The sequence below is a fragment of the Cupressus sempervirens genome, chromosome 7, assembly GCF_028749045.1.
Source record: "Cupressus sempervirens isolate cs-2001-9-10 chromosome 7, ASM2874904v1, whole genome shotgun sequence".
In the NCBI taxonomy this organism is placed as follows: domain Eukaryota; kingdom Viridiplantae; phylum Streptophyta; class Pinopsida; order Cupressales; family Cupressaceae; genus Cupressus; species Cupressus sempervirens.
In genome coordinates this window covers 742,151,224-742,169,086 of record NC_143124.1, presented here as the reverse complement: position 1 = coordinate 742,169,086, position 17,863 = coordinate 742,151,224, and the positions used below count along the sequence as shown (strand labels likewise).

The 17,863-nt window shown below is 34.9% G+C and overlaps 1 pseudogene; it reads left to right on the top strand.

Moving 5' to 3' along the window:
- The window catches only part of LOC149549401 (putative fatty acyl-CoA reductase 4), a 44,209-nt pseudogene that overhangs the window by 24,529 nt on the left and 1,817 nt on the right, over positions 1-17,863 (top strand).

The following is a 17,863-nucleotide window of genomic DNA, read 5'->3' as shown; positions in this document are numbered from 1 at the left end:
TAGGGGTAATAAATAGAAGACTAATGTTACATGATTCTAAACCTTTTACATAACTCCTTAATATCCTTATTTTTAAACTATCCTTCATTGTCAGTAATAATAGAGGAAGGTACACCATACCTACATATGATGTAATTCACAATGAAAAAAGCTACACTTTTTCCATTTTCTATGGAGAGAGGTACTACTTCTACCCACTTTGTGAAGTAGTCTATAGTGGTAATAATGAATTTATGTCCATTAGAAGAAGAAGGGTGAATCTAACCCACAAGATTGAAGGCCCATTGTTGGAATGGCCATAGTGTGATAGATGGAATTAGCTCCCTGGTTGGAGTGTGAATCAAATTCTCATGGAGCTGGCACTATTTATAAGACTTGGCTTACTTGATTGCCTCTTGCTCCATATTCAGCCAATGGTAACCAACTTTAATAAGTTTATGAGCTTGTGTCAAGCCATTTGACTGAGATCGACAAAAGCCCTCATGAATGTTAATTAATGTGCATTTGGACTTTTTGGCCTCTAGACACCTAAGGATTGTTCTATCAAGACCTCTCCTAAACAAGTTGTCAGCAATAATGACATACCATGAAGCATTATGCATAAGGTGATGCTTTTCATTCTGGGTTAGACTGTCTAAAAAATTTTGGTCATGGAGATAGGAGTAGATGTGGTGGTAGCGAGATGAGTCTTGTCCTACAATAGAACAAATCATCCTAGATTTAGGGGTATCATAGGCAGGGTAGAGTAATGTTTCCACCAGGAACTCACATCAAAGATCATTCTCTGGTATCTATAGCAAGGAAGCTAGAGTAACCATGGCATTAGCCACTTTTTTATCTACTTGAGGAATTCGCTAGAAGGTGATCTGAGCAAAATATTTCTTCATGTCATCAACCATGCATTTGTAAGGGATCAATTTCTCATCCTTTGTCTGATACACATCATTAACTGGTTGGTTATGAGCTGAGAGTCCCCAAAGATGTTCAACTTATCCACTCTCCATTTAGTTATAATCTTCATGCCATTAATCAAAGCCTTGTATTCTACAATTTTTTTGTACAAGAAAACATAATCTTATACACCTTGGGGAGAAAATACTTTGTGGTGTTATGAAGAGTAAACCATCACTAGATCCCTATTGTGTGAAGGAACCATCAAATAACATTACCCATGTTTGGCGTGTGAGCATCAAAATTGACTCATCCAAAAAATCAATGTTCATTGGGAGAAGACTCTGCATCAGTGCATCTGCTAGCTAATCTGCAATCAATTGTCCCTTGATAGCCTTTCATTCAACATACTAAATGTCAAACTTGTTGAGTATCATGACCCACTTAGCCAATCTTCCTGTTAGAGCTACTTTGCTAAGATACTACTTCAGTGGATCAATTTTAGCCACTAGTCACATAGTGTGAGCAAGCATGTAGTGTCTCAACTCTTGGGAAGTAAAGACAACCACCAAGCAAGCTTTCTCAATAACACTGTAATTCATCTCATAAGAGATCAACATGTGACTCAAATAGTAAATAGCTCTTTACTTGTTATTGTTGTCCTATTGAGCTAATAAGATACCCAAAGATGTTTTAGTTGCCAAAATGTACAAAATCAAAGGCTTCCCATAGATGGGAGGCATCAAGATTGGCAGATTAGCAAGATATTGTTTTATCTATGTCAAGCTTGGCTCGCAATCCTGACTCCAATTATATTTCACACCCTTATGTAAAGTCCTTGTAAATAGTTGTGATCTATCTACCAGCTATGAGATGAACCTATGAATAGATTGGAGTCTTCCTTGTAAACCTCTCATCTGACTAATATTACAGGGTGGAGGCATATACATGATTTCTTGAACTTTCTCTGGATCCACCTTGATTCCTTTTGTAGACATAATGTAACCTAGTAGTTTCCTTGATGTGATGCCAAATGCACATTTCTTAGGATTAAGCCTAAGACTAAATTTTTCCATGCGATCTAGGATAGGTCCCAAATCTTGCAAATGAGTATTTTGTTTTGCGCTCTTGACAAAGGTATCATCCACATAGTCCTCCATGGTCTTATGCATCATATCATAGAAAACTATAGTGACTACTCTCTGATATGTAGCACCAACATTTTTCAAGCCAAATGGCATTACATTCCAACAAAAGCTTCCCCATGCACATGTAAAAGTAGTCTTGTCTTGATCCTCTAATGTAATTTTGATTTGATTATAACCAGAAAATTTATCCATGAGTGAGTACACCTCATATCCTATTGTCATGTCCACTATCATATCAATGTTGGGAAGTGGAAAATCATCCTTAGGACATGCTAAGTTGAGATCACAGAAGTTAGTACATGTAGAACCAGAATCAGTATGCAAAGAACATTAACAAATAAAGTAAACATTCACAAACCAAAAACTAAATTCACAAATATGCTTAGACTAAGAAAGAAAATAAGAAGTGCAAACCTCACAAGAGAAAACACTCCATGCTTTCTTGATTCTGTAGATGTGTCCTTTTGTTGTGGATGTATGCTCAAGATGCTCAAAAGCTGCTTCAATGGAGATGGGTAATGGCAAATTGGTAGCTTTGTGAGCTCTCAATTTGGCATTATAAGGGTATGGTTGATGGCTTTGGTTCTCAAAATAGCATGGTAACTTTAGCTCAAAGATTGTTGATGAAATGGCTTGGGATGGGATTCAATTTATAGGCTAAGGGGTAGAGGGATGGAGGGCTTAGATGCAAGGATGGATGAAGGCTTAAGGAGGGCTAAGATGCACTCAAAGGGGAGCACATGGATTGTGCTTGTTTAGCACCAATGGGAAGGTGACACTTGTCACAAGGAGGATGAGTGTGAGAGGGTAGGGTTAAGGGTTGGTTAAAGTCATGATGAGTGGGGTTGAGTATGTAAGAGGGATGTAAGAGGAATGAGTGTGGAAGAGGGAAGAGTGTGTAAGATGGATGTAAGAGTCATGAGTGGGTTTGTAAGAGTCTTTATGTTTTGTAAGAGCACTCATGACTTAGTGGTTGGGTTTTTTTGAGGGGAGACTTTGGTTTGGATTAGGAAAGTCTTTAACTTGTTTAAGGAATGTGACAACATTAGGGGGTGGATTAGGCTTGGGTTTAGGATTAGATTAGGGATGTTAGAGATGTGCAAGTGGATGGCATTAATGAGGGTGGGTGAGTTAGTGGCTAAGCTTGGTTAGTATGGGTGGATGGGGTGGATTAGGCTAAATGGAGGATTAGAAATAGGTTAGGGGTTTTTGAATTTGAGGATTTCATTTATCAAATAGATTTATTTAATAAATGGGGATTTTTGGAATTAGATAGAAGAATAGGATTTAATTGATAAATAATAGATTATTTGATTTATCAATTAGGACTATAGATGATTAATTAAATTAATCAACTAGGGGATGACAAAAGATTAATTAAATAGAAATTTAATTAATAATGCCTTTTTAGATAACTAAATAGGATTACTAAAATAGTGTAATCAAATTTAGGTGTCTACAGTACAAACTCTGATAGATTTTTCATACTTAGAGACTGGAACAATGTTGGATATCCATTCAAAGTAATCAATAGCATGGATGAAAGCCACTTTTAGAAGCTTCTCTAGTTCAACTTTGATGAGAAATGCAACATGAGGATGCATTTTCTAAAGTTTTTGTTTAACTGGTTTAATGCTTTATGCGATGGAAAATTGATGCAAAATGAGATCAGGATCTAGTCCTAGCATGTTAGAATATGTCCACACAAATTTTATCTTCTTTGCTCATAAAAAGGAAATGACTTCCTCTTTTTCTTCTAGAGATAGTGATTGTGCCAGATGTATAATGTGAGGATGCTCTTTTGTGCCCAAGTTGACAACTTTTAAGTAGCAGGCAAGAGCATAATCATTCTAGAATGTGGGGACTTCACTAGATGTATTAGAATTTTAGTCTATAAGCTCAGGATACATGAGTGAAAGAGTAGTGGTGGGTTTGATTGCATTCATAGTATAATTATTAAATGCTTGGACCAGAAATTTGAGACCTAGAGCGGCTTCATCCACAAGTGTGTTCAAATGCCTTTGAGCACTAACATCATCAATCAAAGACTCAAGAACAATAGTTGGATTAGACCCATCCAACCTAACCCTAGATGCTTCACCTCTTCTGAGTTTTTTTTCATAGATATAAACTTAGTCAATGTCTTTATCTTTAGTTGCTTTTGAAAGGGAGTCAAATTCATATTCCTTAGAATCAATGCTACATTATGATAGGTTGTAGAATTCCCCAACAATGATAGGTACATACTCTCCTTCATCATCTAGATTTTTACATAGGTACTCAACACATAACACCTAACTAGGCTCTCCCTATTCTAAATGGGCATGGTGTGGATCAGTATTGTCCTTAGAAGAATCACTAGTACCATCCATAGTGCTAACATGTGGCACAAAGTCATCCAACTTAGCAAAGAATTTAGCAAGATCATGAGGAATAGGATAAGGATAAGGATCCTTACCATTAGTATTATCTTCTTGAGTATCAGACTCAACTTGTGACTCATTTCTGAATGAACTCTCAAACTCTGGTATGAATTTTTTAATCCCTAAATGGAAGGGAACCTTCTTAAAGCCTAAACCAAATGTATCTCTATTTCTTCGAGCTATTGCTTTGATAGGATCAACTAGACTATTGTTATTGCATCCAATAGGACCAGTTCCCTTATAGCCAAAGTGCTTCATGAGTCTAATACCAAGGCTATATTTCTCAGGAATGATCTCACTAGCTTGTTTTGTGAGGTCAACTAGAGTCTCCTCTTTGTAAAGCCACACATAAGTGGCTCTGTTTTCACTTTCATCCTCTAAAGGAACTATAGCCTTGATAAAAGTACCATTATACTTGGTTTGAGTTGTCAACATATATGGCTTCTTTGCCTCAGATGCTCTCCCATAATGATGGGGAGACTTAGGAAGAGATGTTAATGATAGTACTAATTCAATGTGGTATTCACCCATTCTAGTTTCTTTTAGCTTAAATGACTTCTCAATTTTCTTTAGCTTGTTATAATAATAATTAGTAGATTCCTTGTTAGCGGGTACAAAATTCTCAGTAGCTAATAGTGTATTACATGTATAACTAGTACTTGCAGGGATACTAACTTCAAAGCCATGAAATGGGAATTTTACACATTGATAGTATATGGATGGCACAACGTTCATCTCATGTATCCATGGCCTTCCTAGAAGACTATTGTAAGCCCAAGGAATGTTAAGGACCTAACAAGTGACATCCCTTTCTATAGGACCAATGCAAGGGGAAACACCACAAGACCTAGAGACTTTCACTCAACTTTTTCATATGCTTTAATAGTGATCTTGCAATTAGGATCAATAGAGTCCTCAGAATAATTTAATTATCTAATAAGAGCAATAGAGACAATGTTTAGCCTAGCTCCATTATCGATGAGTACTTGACAAACATGTGTCTAATGTATCATGACCTCAATGTGTAGAGGTTGATTATGTGGGTGACTCAATGAATTATCATCCTCCTCAAAGAAGGACATATAGTAAGGCAAGGTCAGATGACCTACCATTGATTGAAATCACTCAAGATCAAGATCTTGAGGAACATTTACCTTTGTGAGGGCTTTGTTAAGAATCTACCTATGGGCAGGCAAGATTTTAAGCAGGTCAAACATTGTGATTTGAGAATTAGTTCATTTTAATTGATCGAGAACACTATAGCTAGTGGCTACTAAATTTGTTGTGAGTTTTGTAGCTCTGCTAGATGGACCAGCAAGGGTTTTATCTCTGTGTGTTTCAAGATTAGGAGTAGAAGGCACATGGCCTTTGAGTACCAACTTGGCATGAGAACATTTAACAACATTGGCATAGTATTGTGAAGATGTATTGTTGGTTGTGTGGGAAGTAGGGCCCCTCAAGACAAATGATGTCTTGGGTTTATTGTTATCTTGCTTACCCTTGATGGTAATAACATCATAGTACTCAAAATCCATAGGTTCAACCACATTGACCATATTATTGTCATTAGAGTATTTATAGTTGACCTTGATGTTAGATTTTTGTTTTGAGCTCTCTCCTTTTTCATAAGACAAGAAGGTCTCCTTAAAAGCCTTGTGATCCAAGATGTCCATCTACCACAATGTCACCATGATCGATCATGTACTGGACTTTGTGATGCAACTTTATGCAGTTGCTAGTTTTGTGTCCCTTATTTTGGTGGTACTTGCAAAATGTGGTTTCATTCCACCATGGTGGGTGTGGTTGTGGTTCATAAGGGTAGGAGTTGTCTAATGGTGAAATGAGCTTGTTTTGTAGCAAGGTCTTGTAAACCACATCCAAAGGTTCACCCAGAGGTTATATTCTCATTTAGGGAGTGTAGCCCATGAGTTTCGTGGTCTATTTCCAAATGTCTTATTTTTAGGAGGAGGTTTCTCAACATTCTTGGCTATGTTGAGACCTCCTATGAGATTAAAGGTTTCCCTAGAAGGTTTAGGAGTGACATTGTCAACAATCCCATCATGTATAATTTCTTAGTTCTTGTTGATGTACTTGGGTTTGTCCTTGTTAGAGGTGGATCCTTGTTTTGTGTCCTTCTGAAGGGTAAGTTTTCCCTTCTTGACCATGAATTCCTCTATGTGAATAACTTGTGTGACCATGTCCTTGAAGGTGCATGGAGCTTGAAGTTGGACTCTATACCCAAAATTGGGCAAGAGATTATTAGTGAAGATGTCAAGCTTTTCCATTTTAGGAATCTTATGTGAATATTTAGTATAAAGTTGTCTCCACCTCTAAAGGAATGTGAGGAAAGGTTCCCCAACCTTCTACTTAAGATTACACCAATATCATATGTTAACAAGGTGTCGAATGTTATGACAATACTGTTGGACAAACAAGTTGGCAATTTCATCAAACATTTTGATACCAGGAGGCAAGTGTGAAAACCACTCCAAAGCTTGACCACCTAGACTTCTTGGGAAGACATCGAATTCCCATAAATGATCTTGGGGATAAGTAGTTCAAAATTATTTATAATACTTAGATAACTCCACTCCTCTTGGAAAAGGAGGCATTTCTATGCTCTTTTCAAATGGAAATGGACAAAGAGCATCTAAGGTGTATGTTTTCATGGGTTTTTCTTTATCACACATCATCTAAAATTCTTGGTCTTGCATGATTTTTAATTATTTTTGGATTTTTGAAGTCTAATTTTCCTCTTTAGGGATGATGATGGTTTCCACATTGAAATGATGGGGTATCTTAGCTCCTTCTTGGGCAAGCTTGAGAAAGTATTTTTCTTTCTCTTCGTTGAGCAAGATTTCCATGACCTTTTGAAAGTTTTTGTCTTTAAAAAACTTTGATACATGTTCAGGAAGTATTTCCACCTCTTCCTCCTCCTCATCAGTGTAATGGTCTTTTTCTTTATCATTCCTAGGTTGGTTTTGGTTTCTACTATGTTCACCATGTTCAGGTTTGTAATCAACCATTGTAGGAAGGTGTTTAGTTTTCATATGTTTTGATTAGAAAGGTCTCTTGAAAAAGAATTTAGATGTATTGTTTGGAGATGTTGGGCCTTTGCTAGTTTTAGGATCCTCTTGATACAAGGGATTCCTAATTTGTTGCAAGTTTATAGAGAACATTCTATGCACTTGAGGTGATCTAATAGGTGAGAGGGATTGTGAAGATTTCTCACTAGATGAACTAGAGATAGACCATGTATGGATTGAAGAGCAACCCCAGTTGTGATTAGTACCCCTAGCTCTACCTCATCTAGGTCTTTGGGGATAAAAAAACATTACAACTTCTTGTTGCCACAGTCATAGACAAGGACAAAAAGTGAAAGCTTAAACAAGGACCACACTAGAACATAGTCTCAAAAATAAAGCAAGATAAGGGTATTGTATACCAAAATACGAGTCATCTGAGTAATGGCTAGAACAGCCAAAGATTATGACTATGGTGATATGAGGTATGACAAGCACCAAAGACAAAAGACAAAGTGAACAAGAGACAAGACTAGTTTATGTGTAGGTCACAAGTTATTAGCTAAGAAAGAAGCCACTATTTGACATTGTTTGTAGATAGAAAAGAGGTAAAATGTTGTAGATAACAGACTAGATTTAGAGTGCAAGTAGCTCTGACAGACAAGATACTAAATTTTGAAGTGATTTTTGCAAGTTTCAAACTATTCTTGATAGATTATTGGTTGTTTTGATAGATTTCAAATAGGTAGTAAGATTGTTTTCAAGTTTTGGACAACATTTTGGTTTTTTTGAACAAGACAATTGGTTTTCAAATAAACAAAGGAAGCAAGTAGTAGTTTCAAACAACCCAACCAAGGACAAAGCAACTCAAAGGGGTGGGGGAGTCTTGATTTTTAGTTTGTTTGATAGGTTTGGACAATGTTTAAAGACTCAATAACAAACACGCTTTTATCCCTAAAATAGAAAATTGGTAGAGAAGGCAAAACCTTTGTCCCACAACTTATGTGCATGCATGCACCTCACACAATCGTGTCACCCCCTAGAAGGTATCTATTTCTTTCGTGTATTCAAAGGGCTCAATAACATATACACTAAATGAACACCCTTGTGGCAAGGGTCAAGTGCACATACCACCTTCCAATGCCTAGTTGCATGCATATGGTGAGTCCTATAGGAGAGATTATTCCCCCTCCTTGTACAAATATTATGCATCCTTTCGAAGGTGAACTGAGTAGCAACTAACTACGAGTTTTTTACTTGGCTTCCATTTATACTAATCCCTAATGGCTTTGCAAGCAAAGTTGAGGCCAACAGCCCACCAACATTTGTAAGTGCACACACTTGACTAGCAAGACTAGGGCTAGTGCTGACCAGTGTAGTTTACAGAGCCTCTCCTTGATATGTGATATCAGAATAAAGAAGAGGAAATTAATATGGCTTTGGAGTCTTTTTCTCAACAAAGCTTCTTTATTAGAGTGAGGTGGAATCTTCGACAAAAGGAGTGTGCCTACTTGGGTTATCCCTAGAGGTTGGATCACTCTGACAGGCCCTCTAAAGGATTACTTAGACTGGTGGTTCAGATCTAAGGGTCAAATTTTCTAATTTCCCTCAAGGGGAAAGAGCATACTCCTCTACCTCATTTCCTCACCCAAACCCACAACACACATTAATCATCGAGTTAGCCTAATCAATCCCACCTTGGCCTATTCCAAAAATTTAATCCCCTAAAAGGAAATCATGATCTCTTCACTAAAGGCTTCATTTGGGAGAACCATTAACTTGCTTGCCTCCCTTAGATGTCATCTTTTAGAGGCTTCTAGGTTTTTGATTTACCCTTGGTCATGACCTCCAAGTAGTAAAGAGCATACTCCCCTATTCCCTTATCTTGCACCCTACGAAGTTCACAAGCCCTATTTATACTATGTGTAAAATGAAATAAAAGAAGACACAATGTTTATGTGGGTTTGAAATAAATCTTTGTCATGTGTATCTTTGAAAAACATCCTGCATTCACACAGTCAGTATATGTTTGAAGTATTTGTATAAAAGGTCTTTGTCAAGTGTCCTACAAACTACTGTTAAGCTATTGAAAACTCGAAATCCAAGTCAGAATGCTTAAAAAACTAGTGTTAGTCAAATCAAAGCTTAACTATGGGAAAATAAAATTTAACTTTTTTGTTCTTTTTTATACCCATAAAATAGCTTAGAAAAGGTCAAAACCTATGAAACCTCAAAAGTCAAAATTCATTTTATACTCTTTTTTTTTTAATAAATAGAAATTTCCTACAAACCATTATTATGCTACATAATATTAGAAAGCTAAAATAAGATGCTTGAGAAAAAATACATTAGTGAAATGAAATGATACAAAATATTTGGAAAAACATGTATTTATCTATGCTATTACAAGATTTTGCATGAATTCTTACATAGATCCATGCAAACTCATACACAAACCTACAAGAGAAAATGAGGTGTCATGTGAGAAACCATGCAATGGGGCACTTTTTTTCATGAGAAAGTGTAGAGGAGCAAGTAAAATCCTCAAATCTTCACGCAAAAATGAGATTTTCCATGTGAAAATTTGGAAATCTATACGTGCAGGTACAACAAAATCATGAAAATATCAAAAAATAAGATAGATGAGGCCAAAAAAAAAAAATTCTCAACCCCATGGTGGGTGCCAGCAATGTATATGTGAAATTGGGGGCCTTTAATCCTCACATATACTTCAACATGGTCACTACTTGTGAGATCATCCCAAAATAAATATTGTATTGTTTATTTGAAAAGTCTAACAAAGCGACCTATTGCCTTCTAACTAGAAGCATTATGGCTTTGCTCTCAGAATGAGAAATGGGCAACCAGGCCTCTGGAATGAAGGATTTATGCAGCTACATGAAAGTGCAGTTAATCTAGATGAGAGATGCAATTGTTAATCTAAGAAATGCAGAAGCATAGTATGCTAAATGGATACATATTTAAAATCTAAATGATATTACAATGAAAGAAATAAAAGCTATGAAATTTTGAACAAAGTGAGTAAGAATTTCAGCATAAGTTTGATGCAAATTCCAAAATTCATCCTCTATAATGAGGAATGGAGAGCTTCTTTTAAATAATCCAAGAGGTGATCAACAGTCGAGATTAATCAGGATGGACGGTCGAGATTAATCAGAATGGATGGTTGAGATTGAAGAGGAGAGCCATTCATAAAGAAAACTTCCTCATGAAAAGGGAGTTAAATGGTTGCATTTGAGTGATAAAAGGAGTTAGCTGGTTCCTTTTTGAGTGATAAAAGGAGTTAACTGGTTCCTTTTTGAGTGATAAAAGGAGTTAACTGGTTCCTTTTTGAGTGATAAAAGGAGTTAACTGATCACCTTTTTGAAAATATTTAATTTAATAAAATAGAATATAACATCATAAATGGATAACTTTAAACAAATTAATAATTAAATTCAATAATTAAAAAGAGGAGATATCTTATTAAATTAAATGTATTTAATTCCTTTGTATATTAGCTAAAGAGGTCATTTATAATTTAATTAAAGTAGAACACTTATAATTAAATTAAATTAAATCAATAGGTTCATGTAGCTAATTTGAGTCAATATTTAGGAATTAAATAAATAATATGATTAATGCAGATTAGGATTTTTTACATTTGACACCTAGGTCAAGTAGAGATTATCAAAATTAGAATTGCCTAGTAAAATAGGATTTAGGAATAATTGATCAAATAGACCAGAATTGGTTAACATGGAAATGAGCCAATTTTGGGGTATTATACTCCTTTAGCTAAGTCTTTTGATTATTGGTAAGGGCAGCATACTGAGTTGGGTCTATCACACCATTGAACTCATTAATCACAAACTCCCACAAATCATTTGCAACCATGATGGTTTTCATCTTCTTTGCCCATGTATCATATTTTTTTCCATTAAAGGATGGTGGCTGCTACCATATCTTTCCTACATCTCTTGCCATGTGAAATATCCTAGAAAACAAATGCCCTAACTCACTATGGATTTGGGTCCTCAAAGCTCTGATGCATTATGAAAAACAAATCACAACCCTAAAAAATTTTACTAGGCAACAACTAATGTCGAGTGATAGCTTGCTCAATACCTATGGATGTCGAGTGATAAGAGGGTGTCGAGTAACCTTAGCACAAGAGGAATCTAACTAAACTTGACACATAAAGGGCAACTTGGCACAAGTATATGTCGAGTGAGCTTGGTAGTCACTACAAAGTGGTGCTCAATAGAAGAGGATGTCGAGTGAGCTTGGTAATAACTATAGAGAGAACTCGGTGAAAGAAAACAAAAAGGACTTGGTAAAGACCAAACTGAGTGGGTTGTGAACTAATCTCACAACCTAGATTTTACCACCATTCAAACTAGAGAGCCAAAGTATGAAGCTTTCAAATATAAACTTATCAAATGCATAATATCATGCAATGAAGAATAGAAGAAGAATAATACATTTTAGTATGCCTACTTATTTGCTTTCTTTCTATTCAAATATGATAAAACTATTACAAAATCTGGGAGCATTCAACTTCAACTAGAAAACCCTAAAATCTTCAAACTGATAAAACCTAAAACTTTAACCTTGCATCTCTAATGGCTTAATACAACAATGCCTGGAGCAATCACTGCTTCACAGGACAAATCCAAAAAAACAATGAACTTACAGAATGACAAGAGGAAACACATGAAATTGCAAACACAAGAACAAACTTCCTTCTGTCTTCTAACCTCTAACTTGATCTACTAATCAAATTCCTTCTCTACTCTACTCTTCTGCAACTCTCTAATCTCTTCAAATGAATCTGGGACATTCCTTTTTGTCTCTCTTCAAAATGTTTTCCCTCTCATTTTTCAATTTTGAACTAACGTACCATGCATTAATCTTTCTAACCATTCTGGAGGCCATCAAGGTGGTAGGTGGGCATTTGGCTCTAGGGGCAATCAACCTATAGTGTTATATATTTCAACGATTTAACAATTTTTCTAGAGAAATTTCTTAGATTTCACCCTAAATTTGGATGTATTTTCACTCTAGTGAGGGAAAAAGATTTACAATCTGCCTAGGCCAAGATCCATAGAGAGGTAATAACCATAAAAAAACATTCTATAAGTAGGCAATATGTTATTTGAGGGCTAACATATTTGTATGTGTAGATGATATACTTAGAGTTGTTTAGGATTTTACAAGAATGCTAGAAAGAAGAGTATGAGAAGTTCATGGCACAAAAGATTGTTCTTTTTGTGAGAGACATTTCAATAGATGATAATTTGGGGATTGAAGAAGAGTAGAGGAATGAAGTTCTTTCCAAGGTCGATGTAGTTGTGAAGCTTACTACTACCACAAGGTTCTAAGAGAGGTTTGATACATTTGTTTGTTTCTATGCATTGAACTACTCTTGTGAAAACCTTTCCAAAAAAGCAGGGTTGACATTATTTTTTATTAAAACATTATTTAAAATACAGCTCTATAATATGAGACAATCTAGTGGTTGAGAATTGTCTTATCCTTTTGTCTACTCTTTGATAAGAGCGATGGAGTTCTGATTGGAAAGGTTTGAGGAAAAAATTATATATTATTGAGATTATAAATTATTATAAATATTGATATAGACTATATACTAATTATTTATTAAGTTCTTGTTTATAATCAATTTTTTAAGATTGCATTTCTATGAAAAGTTATAATGTGTATATAGCTCAAATAGAACTTAAATCTAAAATAATTTATATTGATCTTTAATATAGCCTTGAACTCATTGTTCATTGGTTGATGGAGTATTTTACCATCTAAACTATTATATATTTTTTACCAACACATAATTGTTTAGTGTTACCTCTTGAATCACATTACATGTACTTGGGCTTGAACTAGAACAATCATATCTAGTAATTGATCTCTTTGTAAATGTGAAACCCAACAGTCAATTTTTCCCTCCAGACCTTTTGATTGGTAGTATTCTAGATAATGCTCCTCTATAAAGAATACTATAAGTACATTATATGTATTCAAAATAATTTTAAAATGATCCTACTTGAAAATGTACTAGGCAGATATATAATAAACAACTTAAATCCTTATCTTATTGAAATCTTGATTTGTCATTTAATTAGTTGTTGTTTGGATTAACACTTCCAACCTTCATTGACTAACCCATCATATTGTTGAGATAAGGTGACTTAGCCTTACCATGATTTATTGTTTTATTTGTGCTTTCTTGGAAAGTTGCTAAATGAAACTGGATTCTTCCACAAGAAAAGACTTGGAGTAGAAAAATAGAAAGCTTCTATTTTTTGGTGATTTATTCTCTTATGTTTTATTTTATGCAAGGGTTGTGCATAAGGAAGTTTCTAAAATAATTTGTAGATGTGTTGAATATAAATGCTTTAGAAACTATTTCCTCTTCTATGAAAACTCTATAAGTACAAAGCATTGTTGTAGAGAATTAAGAGAGAGATGAGAAGTTATTTGCACTAGATTATGTTGTTAGATTTTCTCTAGAATGGAAAAAGATGTAAATCTCCATGTCAAGGCTGAAAATACATTGTAACTTGTTGCTAAATAATACGTTAGCTTGATGGTTTGGAGGGTGAGGTTTTTTACCTAAAAAAGTTTTCCCCATGTATATCTATGTTCTCTATTCTATCTCATTCTTCTAGTTATATGATTGTAGAATAATAATATGCATGTCATAATGCTGCTGAAATTTAGTTAGATTGGTAAATTGAAATCACTTTCCTTTAAGAGTTGAATTGTGAGAAATCAACTATGTTTGTTTTTTCTTTTATAGCATAGTAGTATGCACTTGTATTTTCTTATTAGAAGTTGTTCAAGGAACTATTGGATACTAGATGTCCATACTGATCTTAGATGACTTTTTGGGGTGCTCTCATTTCCCTTCAATTGGTATCAGAGCTCAGTTTTGAGAATTGTATGTTGCTTGCATGTGAGGATTCACAAAGTTTCTAGTTCTGGGTATTTATTCTATTAAGATTTCTTAGCTTGCAATTCTTGAAGAAGTTTGTTTTGAAGAAATTAATTGATAATTAAGCCTTTGATGAGTGGAACTCTTGCAATTGATTTATTCTTTTAGGAGATAGCAGACATTTCTTGAAGGATGGTGAAGATAGAGAAAATAGATTTGGTCATGTTAAAATGACATTGATTTGGAGCTCTTGGTTGACAACAGAATAACTCTTGATGCATGGGTATTTGAAGATATCTCTTTTGTTACCTATAATACATAGAGGTTATGGAGTTGAACATTGGATGATCTTGAAGCTTTTGGATAGCCTATCTCTCTTAAATGCATGTACTAGTAGTGGTTGTGTAATTGGTCTACAAGTGGGCTTGGAGTTCCTGTACTATGCTTTCCTCTTGGATGATTACACATGCATGGCTTGGATTCTTGTTCATTGGATTTGAGGGGTTTATATATTTTTCTTTAAAATATATGGTGATACTCATCTATGAAAATTCATTATTCTAGGTTCAATTGTTTGATGTTTCTTTCAAACTTATGAATCTTTCAGATGAGAAGTGGGTGTAGATGTGTAGGGTGTTCTTAAACACATTTTTTTTGCATGTTTTGCATGTTGAAATAAAAACTTATGGTTTATTGTGGATCTACTGAAGATCTTTTTTCTTTTTTCTTGTTCCTTTAGAGTGGTACCATATGAGATAGTTGTAGTTCTGCATGCATGCATTCTTTGTGCATGGTGAGAGGAGATATTTTTCTTTCTCTACATGGAGATGTTGGTATGTGATCAGTCACTCAACATTTATGTGGTGATGCTTTGTTGGATTCCTGGACTATGGTGCTCAATGTGGACATGATTAGCAAATTAGATTTGTGCTTGATCTAGTGTTTGAGTCATGTTGTCTACATGATTATTCTATTTGATCTCATTTGTACATGTCACTAATGTGATAGTGGGTTTTTAATGTTGCAATGATTAGATTTACAAGTTATGCACTCAAGTGGGTAGGCCACCCATTTAATTGTAGTGGGATAACTTGGATGTGGATTATTTATATCCACTAGATTTGATTTAGAGTTGGTGCAAACTTGTTAGTTGACCTTGTTTGTAGTCACTTGTGCATTCGTGTGGTTGCTTTGGGATGAGAGGATGAATGATATTTGAGTACTTGGATAGTCAGTTATGGAGTCCTGTAGCATGGTGAATTTCCTTAGTGTGGAGATCTTCGTTTTCACTTAGTATGATGTGTGGGCCTAGATGATTTTCAGATTTGGAGGATGGTGTGTCATATGCTTAAATAACTCAGTATCACATTTCAATGGGAGCTTTGGTAGTGGCTGTATTTTTCCATCATATGGTGATTGATGATCTTATTTAGTGTTGCAGATGTTGGAGGATGCCTTAGATCCTATTGCTATAGAAGGGCCTTTCACATTTTTTGGTTCACTAGTTGGAGATGGTATCTTCATGTGATTAGAGATGTTGACATCTTTAGGATTCAAGGGGTCCTCGGTAGGGATGTTTATTCTTTTATTTGATATGTTATCATGGTGGCTTTTATGTCATGGTTTTCTCTTTATTACTAGTTTAGAGTTGTGACATGATATAGTTATTTGATATGATCACATGAAGTATGTTATCTCTTTGGAGGAGATGGTTTAGATCATGATGTCATGTTTATATTCCTGATTCCATGGTTGGAGATTTGACATTTATCTTGGTTTACTTTCTTGGTAGTGAGTACTTTGATAATTTTCTTGATACTTCATGATAGTTCTATGTTGTTGTGGCTTTTTTCTTGTGGTTGTGAAGGAGATCATACTTGGCATAGCTGACATTTAGAAAGGTTCATAGAGGGACATGCTACATGCTTATGATTTGCAGTTTCTTTCTCTTGGTTCACATAACATTATTTTTGAGATTTTTTGGAGCTATGGTGGTCACTCTTTTGTGTTCATTTGTTATCACTTGCACTTCATTGTTTCCTGGTGATGACACGGTGGTTCCTTTATCTCTTTTCTTTGTTAGATGTGGAGAACATGGGAGAGTTGTGGAGATTGAATGAGAGAGATGTTTCTTGCCATGTTTTTTCTATAGGATTTGTATATCTTTGTGGATGGTCCTTGGTACTACATGGTTTAACTTTCTTTGAGATATTATTAGTAGACTCATTATGCTTTTGACTTTTCAAATTTGACATTACCCATGCAATAGGAGTTCTTGTATGTGTTTGGTCTTCATCAACTAGTTTGCACATAAAGCTTAAGGTTGCAATTTATGGGTTGGCTATGTTGCTGACATGAGTTTTCTAGTGTTGGATACCTTTGAGGTATGGTTGATTGGATGAGTTAGTATTTTTGTGTACGTTATTTTCAATCTCATGGGTTTATCAGTTGGATTGGACAAATCAGTTTGGTTGTTGTTCTGGCTAATGTTTTATCTTATTTTATGGAGGATGACTTCACAATTTTGTTGGGCTAAGAAGTTGACATTTTTTATGCTTCTTTGTAGCTCATGAGTGTAGTCAAGTGGTGGTAGTGTTGTGTAGCATTTTTTATCACTAGGATCTTATGCTTTTTTTAATTGGAGAGGTGTCAAGTTGGAGCACAAGAGCATGTGCTAAGATTTATGTGGTTTCATGAATGGTTGTGATGATATAGGTTCATCAGTTTGAATCTTGTAAGGTCTTCGTCAAGTGGGAGATTGTTGGGATAAGGTGACTCAGCCTTACCATGATTTATTTTTTTATTTGTGCTTTCTTGGGAAGTTGCTAAATGAAGTTGGATTCTTCCAAAAGAAAAGACTTGGAGTGGAAAAATAGAAAGCTTCTATTTTTTGGCGATTTATTCTTTTATGTTGTTTTTTATGCAAGGGTTGTGTATAAGGAAGTTTCTAAAATAATTTGTAAATGTGTTTAATATAGACACTTTAGAAATTGTTTCCTCTTGTATGAAAACTCTATAAGTACAAAGCATTGTTGTAGAGAATTAAGAGACAAATGAGAATTTATTTGCACAAGGTTATGTTGCTAGATTTTCTCTAGAATGGAGCAAGATGTAAATCTCCATGTGAAGGCTGAAAAATTATTGTAACTTCTTGTTGAATAATAAATTAGCTTAATGGTTTGGAGGGTGGGGTTTTTTACCTGGAAAGGTTTTCCCCACGTATATATGTGTTCTCTGTTTTTTCTCATTCTTGTAGTTCTATGATTGTAGAATAATAATTTGTATGTCGTAATGCTGTTGAAATTTATTTAGATTGGTAAATTGCAATCACTTTCCTTTAAGAGTTTAATTGTGGGAAATCAACTATGTATATTTATGCTTTTATGGCATAGTAGTATGCACTTGTATCTTCTTATTAGAAGT